We start from the raw sequence: 15,575 nt of genomic DNA, 5'->3' as shown, positions 1-15,575 counted from the left end.
ATTTGGAATAGAAGCTCTGCTACTTAATACACATTTTATGTTGGGTAAAATGATATCTGAGAGCCCTTTGAACTCTAAGTCACAGATCCTATGAGTACCTACAACTACTTCCACTAGATTATGATTTTCTTAAGGGCTACTTTTTCCTCCTCTTGTATCCCCAGTACTGAGCACAGTGCCTGGCACACAGCGGGTGCTTAATTCATGTTTATTAACTAGTGAGTAAAATTGACAGTATTCTCACTGAATCGCATGAGTTGGTTAAATATGTATGTAAATATATAAATATGTACATAAATAAACAAATATATAGGTATATATGTAAATATATACATAGATATGTGTAAATATATAATTTCTTGTGCCTACATATATACACACTATATATACATATATACACACACAGTTATAACATACATACATACATACATGCTTTTCTTTGACTGAAATTTTTTTAGGGACAAGTAAATCTTTAAGTGGAAAAAATATTTATGTAAGGGGGTAAAATACCTGACCCAGATGGTTCTTACAATTTAGTTGGGTCCCAGTAGTTAAGCTCAACTAGTGATTTGTTAATAAAAAATGCTGAATTTACAGTTTGGTTGAGGGTGATAATTTGAATCTCCAGATCTCTTAATTTATTCTAGCCAGGAGCAAGACAGAGTCAAAGAGGGAGAGAGTAACAAGGATGTGTGTCTGCGTGTGTGTTTTGTGAGTAGGGTGAAATATACCCAAAATGGGTTTACAGTCAAATTGTAGCCAAAACAACACAGCACAAAATGCATAGTGAAGAGTCGATGAAGTTGATTAAGGCTGATATTGACCATTTGAAGTGTCAGTTATGATACGATACTTTTTTTCACTTACAAAAATTTTGTCTTTATGGTAACATTATTTTGAAGTATCATGAAAAACATTGTGTAGTTGAGAAGGAAATGAGATTGACATATGCAGATCAGTGATGAATAATATTTTTGCCAATACACTTTCATTATGATATTTAATTCAAAATCTCCTTTAAAGTTTAACAATAAGTCAGATCATCCTAACCCTTTCATCTTCACAATCAAGCTACTTGATCTTCATTGCACAAAACACATGAAAAAGAGTGCCTATCAATTTATTTAAATGGGATATGGCATGTGAAGCTATTTTTTTCTTCTTCTTCTTAGGACCTAGGTGATCAGTAAAGCTTTTCTAGCTAAAATATATTTTAGCAGGAGGTACTACATTTTATGATTTAATAAAATGAATCGCAAAATGCCCCCTGAGCAGTTTGAAGGCCAGAGAATGTGGAAAAAAGTATTTCTTTTATATACGTAAAAAGGATGAATTTGTTTGATGGAAGATAAATATTACAAAAGGTAGAAAGAATACAGATTGAACCTAAAAGTAAAACCTTTTCATTTAACTTCTCTGCGGTCTGGCCTATGCTGTGGCTCAGCAGAAAGAATAATTTAGGAATCCTGTAAAATGAAATGGGAAAACTTATAAATGGGACAAGTATATGTAAGAATATGAATATTACTTGTGGTCTATTATGTTATTATTATAAAGTTAAACTGTGCCTATGTGAACTACAGCTCTTCATTAAAGAACCCCTTAGGTGAACTTTTTTCAAACAGAGCATCTCCAGATCATAATATATAGATGTTAGCTTATCAGGAATGATTTTGATAAATTTTAAATCAAGAAATAAGATTGAGGGAAAAAGACAGAGAGACAGAGAGAGACAGAGAGAGAGAGAGAGAGAGAGAGAGAGAGAGAGAGAGAGAGAGAGAGAGAGAGAGAATGAATTTCTTGAGGAAAGTAGGTAATATTAGAATGTGAGAGGTGTTAAAGATGATTTCCTAGAGGCAGTAGGTGGTACAATGGTACAATGGCTAGAGAACCAGACCTGGAATCAGGAAAACTAGAGTTCAAATCCAGCCTCAGATAGTATGCTGTGTGACACCTGGTAAATCACTTCACCTGCATTTACCTCAGTTTCCTCATGTGTAAAGTGGTGATAATAACAAAACTGACCTTCCAGGGTTGCTGTGAGGATCAAATGAGCTAATGTTTAAAAAATGCTTTGCACAGCGCCTGGCACATAGTAAATGCTACATAAATGTTAGTTGTTATTATTGATGATGAAAGATATTGCCTGAGACTAGAGCATAACAGACTAAAAGGGAGTAGCCTTGAGGGTCATCTATTTATATGATATCAGAGAATCTCTTCTACAACATCTCCAAGAAATGCTCATCCAGCCTTCATTCAAAGTCATCTAGTGAGGGAAACCTACTAACTCCTGCGGCAGTTTATTGTACTTGAGCATTCTTCTACCTGATGGGAATCTCCCTTACATCTCATTTGATCTCCTTGTCTCTAACTTCTATCTTCTGTGCCTAGTTTTACTCCCTCCTTTGAAGTCAAATTTAACAAGCCCAATCCCTCTTGCACCCGACAGCCTGTCCAATATTTGAAGACATCTGTCATGTCTGTTGCTCCCCACCCCACCCCCAAAATCTTAAGGTTAGCATGTTGAAGCAAGTTCTGTTATATACAATTATGGTCAGGAAAAGCTAATGTGTTCATAATTAATCTCTACTATCATCAATCATATTTCATCTTACTAGTTAAGGATTTGCTGAAATTTATTATCCTTAAAATAGTGCTCATCTAATGTTCAAGATAATCTATTTTATGAATAGTAGAGAGATATTTTAATATTATTGTCCAGATCCTCATGCCAGACTACTCCCTTCTTTTTACTCCTCTCTTTTTACTATTAGGATACACCCTGTTTTTCAGAGCTAAGGCCCGGAAAGCAAGCTGTGCCCTGAGCTTGGCATAACAACAATCCTTTGTGCTCAGCCTCTGGATAAACTCTGTTGAAGGAAAATCCCAGAATTGTCTCACACCAGACTCAAGTGGTCCCTGAGTTCAGACAAATACCTGCAGGAATCACGTTCCTATTAGGAAGCCCTGCTATGAAACAAATTTGTCACATTGTTTCTGTTTTACCCCTCATTGTCATAGCTACAGCTCACTGTGTAGCAACTACTATGTGTATTAAGGCTCAGTCTCACCAAAGTGGGTCTCCTCCTAGAGAAGGCTCTGGCAAGTGTGCCTAGTTACCCTCCTCCAATGGAATAAGGAAAGTTTTTTTTGCTTATAACCACTGTTAGCTCTGGTTTTATTTAATTTTTCAGAGTTAACAGTTGGGGTAATACCTCTGTGAGCTCTTTGGTATTTTTCTGTGACTTTTTGGTCATTTATTTTCAGGGTTTGACAGTATGTGTTAGAAGTGGGATCAGAAAGGAGAGAAGGGAGATAGAGGGTAGATGACGTTTGTTGTGCTTTAATCACATGACAGTAAGCAATGAAGGGAAATTACAGACACACATACCTTCAGAAGAAAAAGGGGCTATAGGAAAATGGGTGATATGACAAAAGAAGGGGCTGAAACGGGGGGAAGGGGGAGAAAACATTATTCATTCTCAAGAGGGGGTCCCATTGAAGAGCACAGTTATGAGAGAGATGTTATGTACTAGGAAATGTGGATCTTGTTTTCTAGTAGTGTCTGAGTCTTTGCAATCCTATTTGGGATTTTCTCTGCAAAGATACTAGGGTGGCTTATCATTTTCTTCTCCAGCTCATTTTACAGATGAGGAATCTGAGGCAAAGAGTGTTGAGTGACTTGCCCAGGGTCACACAGATATTAAGTGTCATGGCCAGATTTGAACTCAGGAAGATGAGTCTTCCTGACTTCAGACCTGACACTCTATCCACTGTGCCACATAGCTGCCAGAAAGGGATCTTACAATGGGTATAATCTGCAGGGATTTGATGCTCAGAGAGACTACTAGCTCTAAAAGAGTCTCGTTCCTCCATAGTCAATATCCTGCCTCAAAGAGGGAAGGGAAATCAAAATTTAGTGTTCGACTAGAAATCCCTAATGGTGGGAGGGCAGGACACAGAGAGAATGTTCCATGGAAAATGGGACATACGAAGATCATGGAAAGGGAGGGGTATGGAAATAAACCTTATGTTCTGGAGCAAAAACACATTTCTATTCTGAGACAATATTTTATATTCACTTTCTCCCACAAGAATTGAAAGTTCTAAGACTGAGGTACAACAAGGAAAGGGGTAAGGAAGCAAGACAATAAGAAGAAGAAGAACCAATATTTATAGAGTACTTACTACGTGGTAAGTGCTTTACAATTATTATCTGGTTTGAGCCTCACAGCAACTCTGGAAGGTAGATACTATTATTATCCCTGTTTGATAGAGGAAGAAACTGAGGCAAACAGAGATGAAGTGACTTGCCCCCGATTACATAGCTAGTAAGGATTTGAACTCAGGTCTTCTTGATTCCAGGCCTGGCCCTCTATCCATTGTGGCACCTAGCTGCCCCAAGACAACAGCATAGAAATTGTCTAAAAGAGGAATCAGGCTTGGTACTTTAGAAGATTTAAGCAAAGAGATTACAGATGAACAGAAGAACAGAATTTTAGATGAGATAGGAAAGGAAGATTATAAGACAAAGAAATACTTTTTAGAAAAAGACAGAAAATTTAAAAAAAAAACAGAGATTGAAGGGGAGAAAGAGGAGTTAATTAACTATTTAATTGAAATAAAAAAGAAAAAATTAGATAATTAAAGAAAGAAAAAGGAATTTAAAAGGAATCAAAATGTCAAAGTTAGAGAAAGGGGTAACAAATGGGAGGGGCTAGGAGCCCAAGAGTGAGATGAAAAAGCCTTTCAAAATATGGTTGCTTTAAAGTAGATTAAGCAAGAATAACTTAAAGACAAAAAGAAGGGTACCACCCCCACCCCTGCACACTTAATCAGAAGACTTAGAACCTGATCATTGGCTTGTGGCCTCATAATTTATTAAAATATAATAAAGTAAATAACTAAAAATCAAATTGTCCACATCTACAAAGAAATGTTTTCACAAGATCACTTCTCCACCAAGCTCCCTCTTAGCCAGTAGATAGAGGGAAAATCAGAGCAGTGTTTAAGTGTTTGATAGTCACTTAGAAAAGCTTAGAGAAAACCAGGGAGAAATACCTGCAGCTGAGATAGTCTCCCAGCAGCCTGGAGTTGTTCCCACATCCCCAGGCATTGCAGTTCCACAATTGCTAGGCTAGCACAATCTGAGAACAGAAGAAAAGAAATATGTATTAAGTATCTACTATGTAACAGGCTCTGTGCTAAGCATTTGACAAACATTATCTCATTTTATCCCAACAATTCTATAAGGGAGCAGATGAAAGTCAGAAGATTTGCCCAGGGTCACACAGCTAGTAAGTAGCTGAGATGGGGTTTAAACTCAAGCCTATGTAGACTCCAGGCCCAGCCCTCTATGCTCTGTGCCACTTAGCTGCCTCTGGCTATGGGCCGTTCTCCCATTCCTAACACCATGGATCCACCTCTGCTCCTTGTCATTGCTATACTGTCCTTGCATCAATCTTGCATCTGTCCCAACCCTGACTTAGACATACAATAGCTCAGTGTTTGTGGCAGAAACAGCAAGCAGGCCATGGCTGAGGGCTATCTGCTCCTAGCTATGCGGAATATGTGATACACTGAAAGTCTCTTCAGGAAAGAAAAATCTGAAGGCTGTTGGAAAAACCTACTCTCAATACAACTCTTTTTTTTCTATTGTCTCAATGATTCATTTCCCCTCGTTACCTTCTGGGAGACATTACAAATGCTTTTTGAAGGGACCTTTTTCATCACCTGGGCAGTTAGGTGACACAGTGATTAGAGCACCAGGCTTGGAGTCAGGAATACCTGAGATCAAGCCCCAGCCAGCCGTCCTTTTATTTTGGGGCCACACTTGAGGACCCAAAGGGCCACAGGTTCCCCACCCCTGCTAGCTATGTGACACTTACTAGCTCTGTGACCCTGGGCAAGTCACTTAACTCTGTTTGTCTTTGTTTCCTCATCTGCAAAATGAGCTGGAGAAGGAAATGGCAAACCATGCTAGTATCTTTGCCAAGAAAACCCCTAATGGGGTCATAAAGAGTTAGACATGACTGAAAAACAACTGAAAGCTAGGAATCATCATCTAATCCAGTGCTATCAAACTCAAAGAGGAAAAAGGACCACTTATCTGCACCTAAGGATCCTTGCAGGCTCCATACTGACTTAATTTTAAATTGTGATGTTATCTGTGTTTTATTGTATTTTTATTTATTTTGTTAAATATTTCCAAGTTGCACTTTAATCTAGTTTAGGCCTCATTCAAGGATATTGTAGGTCAAGTGTGTCCTCGAAGTCTCTGATCTAGTCCAAACCCATCATTTTAACAGATGAGGGAACTATGATCCAGAGAGATTAATGACTTGAAAATGTCAGAAACAGAGTTGAAAGCCAGTGTCTCTGATTCCAAGTTTAGGGAGCTTTCTATCTCATAGATATTTTGTACGTTCTCTTTCATCTATGAAATTTCATTATTTTAGAAAGAGTGTGTGTTAAATTGTGGTAGCCCAATATGCTTATAATTTATGCTTTACTACTTAGAACATATCTCTCTGGCACATTATCACCCATTGGTGAGAGGGTCCCTAAATTGCAGGAGCAGTTTCTTACATGTGAAAACAGTCAACTTAAATTAGGGGAGTGAAGTAGCAATAAGTGAGAATTATGGACAAAAACAAACAAACATCCTCTAGTCTATTCCACCTTTCCTCATGGTGTATTGTTGATTCTTTGTGTTTTCACTGGCACGAGACACTTACAAGTTGTGTGACCCTGGACTAGTCACTTAATGTCTGTTTGCCTGAGTTTTCTCATTCATAAAATTAAGATAATAGTAGCACCTACCTCTCAAGGTTGTAGTGAGGATCAAAGGAAATGATAATTATAAAGCACTTAGTACAGTATTTGGCACATAGTAGGTGCTACATAAATGTCTGTTATTATTATTATTACAAATATGAGCTATTCTGGAAGCCATTATCTAAAATACTAGGAAACAACTTATGAAACTTTAGTAATATGCCATTATTTTTCAGATACAAAGATATTTTAGCAGTATTTGTATTTATGTTATATTTGAAAAGTCCCGGAAGGAAAATAGCTTTCTCATTCTGTAGACAATTTTGAAACTATCTTTGTGCAAGTAATAAAACTTTGCCTTTAGAATAAAATGTAGGCAATAGGGATATGGGAAAACAAAATAAAACAAAGCAAAACAAAACCAAACCCCAAAACAACAAAACCAAACATTCACCTACCAAAGATAAGGTTGAGTTTCCTTGGAAGCTTTATTTACCCTGTAGCTCTTTATCCTTTGAAGCAGGACTCTTCCTTAGTACATATCCTGCAAGCAAGTTTCAACGTGAAGTTCATTGTTTGTTGTCTCAGTGCTTTGTTGAAAGTGATAAATAGTTTAAAAGTAATTTTAGCCCTGCAAAGAACCAAGAAAGTGGAAGCTAAAGACACAAACTTTCAAAGCATCAAATGACAGATTAATGTACTAAAGAATTATTGTTAAATTTTTCTAAAATGAATTATCAGATGAATGAGAAATGACCTGTTTTGGAAGGTTAGAATAAGGTATATTATAAACCCATGAGTACAAAAAAATACAGGAATATTATTTTGTTACTGTATTGACTTTTGATTTCATGAACTTATCCACGTAGGTACTTAGAGACAACTAGTGGCCCAAGGTGTGTAGGGTGTGTTCAGGGAGGACTGGTACCCCTGGTGTGATGGCTGCGAGTCCTTTGCAGGGCTGCTTTCCACCTTTGGTGTCCACCTGTTCCCCCCAACTGTCACCTGTGGCTCCAAGAAGCTGTGGCATGTGCAGTGGCCACACCCCGGTAAACCATTTCAGCAAAGGGGCTGAACCAGGTTGAGGGTAACCAAGGGGGTCTCAAGCGCATTGGTGAATTAACGGGGTGTCTATCCCAAGCATGTGAAGACTTCCCCTGGTGGAATGGGCAGACGGGCCCGTTGTTCCAGCGGCCATGAAAGTAGTTGAAGCAGGTGCTGTGGAGCACTTAGAGTTTGGTTAGACATCGAAGACACCAAGGTCATGCGCTGCATCTTGAGCCATCGGCAGTCGTCTTGATTCTGTCCTGCCACTGGACTGTGATGACTGTGGAGGGGTAGCACAATGAATAGAGCCCTGGGCCTATTCAGGAAGTCTTGAAGAGTCAGGAGGGATTGAGGTCATATCTGTTCTCAGAAACTGACTGTATGTCCTTGGACAAGTCACTTAAGTTCTATTGGGGTCAGTTTCCTCAACTATAAATCCTACTTTGCAAGGTCGCTGTAGGGATCAAATGAGATAATATTGTAAAAAGCACTTAGACTGGTGTCTGGCACATAATAAGCACTATAAAAATACTCCCTCTCCTACTTTCTGCAGTAGATTACAAATCATCCTTGGTTCATATTCTGTGATTCTTATCCATCTTGTTACAGAAATCTCCCTCAGAGGGTTTCACAATATGTTAGGGACCTTCTCCTCCATAACCGAAAAAGTGACCTGCACTAATTTAACAAACATTTTAATTTTATTATTAAATTATTTTAAGTATAGCTAATAAGAAATAAGAAACCATTTGCCTTTCTTATAATAAAGCTTCCTGTATCAAAATGTTTCAGAGCAATGGTATAGGCACATTAAAAACAAAAATTTAGAGATCTTTACATAATGTAAGGACTACCCATATTCTTCAAGTAGTTTTATATAACTGAGGCTGAGGTACCGTTAATAAGCCTCTATACCTTACTCCCAAAAACACTTTCTTTAACATCAATGCTATTCTCTTGATCCTCTTCTCTAGCACTTAACACAGTGTCTGGTACATGACAGATGCTTAATAAATACTGTTGAAAATTGACTTGATTTGGTTTATAGCCATGAGTCATTGAATGGCATTAACATCAGTAGAGAAGATATAGGGATAAGGAATGGGCCTGCTCTAGGGTAGGGAACTCCTCTGAAGAAATTCTATCTCCCAGTGCAAGTAGTAATCTTCCCCACAACTTATTGGCATAGACTACAAGACTAAATGACTTGACCTGAGTCATGCAGATAGTAGGAGAAATAGAAATACATATACATTGACCTGGATTGCTCTGGTTTGAACTCAAATCGTGTAGGACTAGAATCATTGAAAAAAATAAGTTATTATTTACCTGAATGGTTGCAAAGCGAAGTAAGCAGAACCAGAAGAACATTGTGCACAGTAACAGCAATATTGTACAATGATCAACTGTGGGACAACTTAGCTACTCCCAGCAACACAAAGATCCAAGACAATTCTGAAGGACCTATGATGAGAAATGCTATCCACCTCCAAGGAAAGAACTGATCAAATCTGAATGCAGATGAAAGCATACTGATTTTTTTTACATTATTTTTCTTAGGTTTTTTGCCTGTTTACTTTCACAACATGACTAATATAGAAATATGTTTTATATGACTGCACATGTATAACCTTTCAAATTGCTTGCCTTCTAAGGGAGGGGCTGGGAAGCTAGTGTGGTAGAGATTTCAAAAATAAAAATTGTTTAAAAAAATGAAGGTTAAAATTGTTTTTATATGTAATTGGGAAAAACTAAAATATAAAATTAAAAATACTGTTAATAGGTGTTATACAGTATATATCAGAGGTAGGACTTTAATGCAGGTCTTTATGGTTTTGATGGCAGTTCTATTCACTATACTACAATGTCCTTTATATTGGCATAAATTTAAAAAAAAACTCAAAAAATTCAACAAACTTGTATAATGCATCAAATATGTGCCAAATGGGGCAGCTGGGTGACACAGTAGATAGAGTGTAGATCCTGGAGTTAGGAAGACTCATTTTTCTGAGTTCAAATCTAGCCCCAGACACTTATTTGCTGTGTGACCCTGGGCAAGTCACTTAACTCAGTTTGTCTCAGATTCCTCATTGGTAAAATGAGCTGGAAAAGGAAATGACAAACCATTCCAGTATCTTTGCCAAGAAAACCCAAATGGGGTCATGAAGAATTGAACATGATGGAAAAAAATTACTGAACAACAACAAAAGTACCAGGCACTGTACAAATATACAAAATAAAGATTTAAGTAGACTATAACGTGTTGCAGAAGAAAGTGTTCAAATAAGAAGGAGATTAAAAGATATTATCAAGGTCACCTTAATAAAATAGAAGATAGATTGGTTACAAAATGAGAATAAAGAAGAAGTAGGAAACCCTAATGTTAGATTAGTATCAACATGATGTTACAAGAACAAGAGTAGGGCCTCTAATTAAATGGGTAAATCATCCATGGAGAAGTCATTGGGATAACTGGCTACTTTACTCTTTCTCTCTCTCTCTCTCTCTCTCTCTCTCTCTCTCTCTCTCTCTCTCTCTCCTCTCTCTCTCTCATATGTATATATGTTTACATTTTTATATGTTTACATATATATATCCATCCATCTATCTGTCTATCTATCCATCACCTTTTCTCTATTCACAGTGGAAGTAAGAGAGTTGTTGCTATAGTGAAAAAAAGAGCCAGCCACTCCACCAGGAAGGGTTCACGTCTCACTTCTGTGATGTATGGGCTTTCTGATTCTAGTCAAATCATTGAACTGCTCAGTTCTTTGGACAGTTCACTAAGGGTGTAGGTTACAGAGAAGGTGTCTCTACATTAGTAGAGAGTTTTCTCAGTCAGGGGGCCCCTATACTAATGAAATCTCAAGCCCACTCCCCTATCTCCTATTCTCCATCCCTCTATTCATACAGCTACCAACCCAGTTTAGTCCTTCATCACCACTGACTTGCCTGGGCAACTGTAACAGCCTTCTAATTGTTTTCCCTTCTTCAAGTTTCTCCCCTCTTTATTCCATCTTCCATATGATTGCCAAAGTACAGATCTGACCGTGACATTCTCTAACTCACTGAATTGCAGAAGTGCCCTATTTCCTCTTGGAACAAATATAAACTCCTCTGTTAGGAAGTGAGAACTCTTCATGTTTTTAGCCCTTTTTTGCATTTCCAATCTTTTTACACTCTCTACAATCCAGTCATATGGACTTACTTGCTCTCCTTCAAAGAAAATGCTCCATCTCCTGTCTCTTTAAATTTGCATTGTCTTCCCCCACCTCCTCCATGACGAAAATACTTTCCATCTTCTTCCTCCTTCAATCTCATGGAATCCTTGATTTACTTAATGACTCAGTTCAAACACCATCTTTTGCAGCAAGGCTTCCTGACCTGCCCTGAGGTTTTCTTGTATTTATTTTTCATTATAGAGTATATATACATGCATCTACATATGGACGTATATGTTTATATGTATAATTTATATACACACACACATGTATTGCCTCTCCTGTTAAGATGTAAGCTTTGTGAGGTCATTTGCTATTTCATTTTGTCTTTATATTCCCAGTGATTGTCACAGCAGCTGGTACATAGTATTTTATACATTCTTGGTTATTGATTGATTAAATATATTCTTTCTTATTTCACACTCCCTGTATACCTTTTATCCCTGTGTGTGTGCATATACTCATACATACATACACACAAACATGCATACATATAGACTTCTTACTCCATTTATATTAATAATTGAGAAATTGTAATATTTAGGACTTAATTTTGGATAACTATAAAAGGCACACATTATAAAGAAAGATAAACATGGAGTGCCTGTCTTTGTGTCTTTGTTATTAAGAGATTATCCCTTCTGAAAAATCCTGCCCACAATATTGTTATAATTGAAAATTATGTGTACACAGTGAACCAGATGTAAGTAGAAAAAAAGAAAATTTAGTGTAATTGAAAAAGGTGGGGAGGGAGAGAGAGAGAGAGAGAAAGAGAGAGAGAGAGAGAGAGAGGGCAGAAGGGAGAGGAGGAGAGGACAGATGGACTGATTTTTAAATCTAAAACTGTTAAAATATGTATATCAAAATAAGTAGGAGAAAGTTGATTTGAAGCTTGCAAGCAAAGGACAAATTGATCCTTTTACATAATGCACTTACTTTTATATTCACACATGACTCTTTATCCTTCATTTTTAAGTAGAAAATAAGCATTTTTATTCCTATTATTTTTCCCCCAACCAGCTACTTTGGTGTTAGTAGCAATTGAAAAAAACATGACTAATCCTGTTTACTCAGTGTGAAAGGAAATGATGTTAAAAGTCATTAAATGTTCTGATAAAGTCTTCAGGGATTTTAAAAAGGCCTATAAAATATCCCAGAAGCCTTCTTTCTTTACTCCTGTCTTAATTGGAAGTATGCTATACCTGTAAGCTTCCTTCTCTTTGACAACTAGAGATAACATTCCCCATCATACCACTCTCCACTCCAATCTTACTGTGTAAACTAAAGTCTCAGACTAGCTGTTTTAGACATCAATTAAGGAGCCAACTGAAACTGGACATCTACTTGTTCTAGTGTCTCCTCTAAATTAAAAATGGACAAAAACTGAGTATATGCATTGACAACAGTTGAAACTTAAACTATGAGCGCAGAATTGGGACTGAGAGTTGGAGCCTTAAATCTTCCAATTAAGTAGAGCTGAAACAAGTAAAAGGTGTGGTGGGTGATGGGAGAGAGAAGGTGAGAACTGGGGTCCAGGACAAGGAGAGATGTTCAATATCTAGCAATATTAATGTGTGAAAATTGTGTGAGCAAAGTTACCATTTGTTGTTAACAATAATTTTCATTTTATCATTGTGACACAGAGGTGGATTTGGGTTATTCCAATTTAATAAATTGGGGTTAAAGTCAGGGAAAATTTCAAAGGATTGGATATCCAAAAGTAGGTTGCACTCACTCAAATGGCTATCTTTTCCTATTTGAAAGATAACACAAAGATCATGCCCCTCAGAATTTCAGGCCAGAATAGAAAAAAATAGCTATTTACACTCTTTCTGAGCCATCAAAATCTAAACAATAAGCCAGAGAGGCTGGAGCTGCTTCTATTTGCCATTTAATGAAAGCCAGGATGATCTGGGTTTGAGCTCCATTTAAAACACGGTGAGCTTTTTTAAAACCTATTTTTGAAATAGGAATAATAAAATAAAAAGGAGGAAGAGAAGAAAGAAGAAAAAGAAAAACAGGAAGAGGAGAAGGAAGAAGAGGAGGAGGAGGAGGAGGAGGAGGAGATGATAAAAATAGTAATAGCAGTGTTTCCCAACTCCTGTTTGAATCGGCAGGTTGGGTCCCCAAAGGGCAGGAACCACTACTCAGGTAACATGATAAAGACAGTTAGTACAAAACTTTCTCCTAAGAACCTGGTCCACTATTCCCCCCAAAATACACACAACATCCATGGTAGGAGTAAGCTTAAGCTTAGACAAAGAGAGTAGTGAGGCCCCTGTGTAAGAAATATGTGTGATGTGATGTGTTTAACTCACATCACCTGTTTTGAAAGTCCTTCTCTCTGGGCAGACACCTTATCCAGAACCCTTGTTGTGTTTTTTCATCCTACACTCTCGAAGAAGACCAATTATATCACAGTTCATATCCAAAATTACAAAGAATCAATTCAAATTTATAAAAATAAGAGCCATTCTCTTGATATGAATATGCAGTTTTCAAAAGAAGAAATACAAGCTATGAACAGCCTGATGGAAAAACCCTCTGAGTCACTAATAAATAGAGAATAAAAATTAAAACAACTTCGGGGTTACATGCTGTATCTGTCAGAATAGCTGAGGTGACAAAAGGAAAATGGTAGTAAAATGGGGAGAGAAGCACACTAGAACACTGTTGGTAGAGCTGTGAATTAATCCACCTATTTTGAAAAGCAATTTGAAATTATGCTCCAAAAATTAGTGTGCATCTCCTTTGTCTCAGTTATTATACCTCTACTACACCAATAAGAAATCAAAGAAAGAACAACACACAAGGATATTTATAAGAGATGTTTCTGCTGTAACTGAAAATAGGCTGAGTGTGATTTCCTACTGGGGAGTGGCTAAACAAATTATGAAAGTCATGTAATATTGTTATTTCATAAGAAATGACCAAATGGACACTTTTAGATTAAACAGGGAAGACCTCTACAAACTGATGAAGAACAAAATGAGCAGAATCAGGGGATGCATTTCTATTAGGATAACAACATTTTAGAAGAAAGCAACTTAAAAAGGTTTTAGCACTCTAATCAAGACAATGATAAACCATGCCCAGAATGAATATGAAACATGCCAACTACCTTTTTCCAGATAGGCAATTAATTTGATACATTTTAGGATACGACCGATGTAGGAATTCATTTTGCCAGGTTATACATCTATGTATTATATGTCTGTTATATATCTATGCATGTATATATGCATCTCTCTTTTTCCCTCCCTCTCTTTATTCTTCTTCTTCTTGTTCTTCTTCATCATCGTCTTCTTCATTGTCTTCTTCTTCTTCACCTTCTTCTTCATCTTCATCTTCTTTGTCTTTGTCTTCATCTTCATCTTTTTCCACTCTTCTCCCCTCCTTTTCCTACCCCCCCCACCATTGGAGGGTAAAATACTTGCTGAGGGAATTAAAAAACCGATGGCCTATAATCAAAACTAGACTTGAAAAGTGTCGTTTTTTCTTCAGTCATTTCAGACTCTTCATGACCTTGTTTGGGGTTTTCTTGGTGAAGATACTGGATTGATTTTCTAATATCCTTCTCATTTTACACATGAGGAAACTGAGGTAATCAGGGTTAAGTGACTTCCCCAGGGTCACACAGCTAGAATGTCTGAGGCCAGATTTGAACTCAGGAAGATGAGTCTTCCTGATTCTAGACCCAGCCCTCTACTGCACCACCTGGCTGCCCTGAAAAAGTATACCCTTAATCAAAAGTATGATTATATCCAATGTGAAAAAGTATCAATTCATGGTGATTAATTTAATATATATGATTAAATCTTTCCATTTCAATGCTAAATTGTTTAAAACAAGTCATTGTAGCAAAAAAGCAATATTTGTATATTAAAATGTGTTTAATAATATAAAGATTATAAACAATGTGGACTAATATAACAATCCATTCCGTTGTTGAAAATGTGGATTTGGGACTCATTAAATAAACTATAGGTAGAGATGAAAATTTTGGAATTAAAAGTATAGGCATTAAAGTTGAAACTATGAGGTTGCTGAAGATCACTAAGTGAAAGACCAAGAGCAGAAAATTAGAGAATATGTACATTTAGGAGGAAGAAGACAAAAAATGTATGAGAAGTCTGAGAACCCTAACAATGTAGTACTATGGAAACCAGGGGAGTATTATAAGGGAATATGAAGAAGGAAAGAGTGTTCAACAGTATCAAATGCTTCAGAGATATCAAGGGCAATTTGAAATGAGAAAGGTTCCCTTTAGATGGCAAACACTAGTTCATTGGCTACCTTGAGAGCTGTTCTAGATCTATGGTTCTAAGGTGCTTAGTGTGACACAATGGCCAAAGAAACTGCTTCAATCTTGCACTACTACATGAAGAGCTGTATACTCTTCAGAACTAGGGAGGGAACAGTGCCACTGGACAGTGCCCATGTCAGACTACTATATGGAGTATTGTCTTTAGATTGGGGCAGTACATTTTAGAGAGGACACTGGGAATCTGGGCAACATACAAAGAA

This window comes from Trichosurus vulpecula, chromosome 1 (genome assembly GCF_011100635.1).
Source record: "Trichosurus vulpecula isolate mTriVul1 chromosome 1, mTriVul1.pri, whole genome shotgun sequence".
Taxonomy (NCBI): Eukaryota; Metazoa; Chordata; class Mammalia; order Diprotodontia; family Phalangeridae; genus Trichosurus; species Trichosurus vulpecula.
This window is presented reverse-complemented; position numbering follows the sequence as displayed.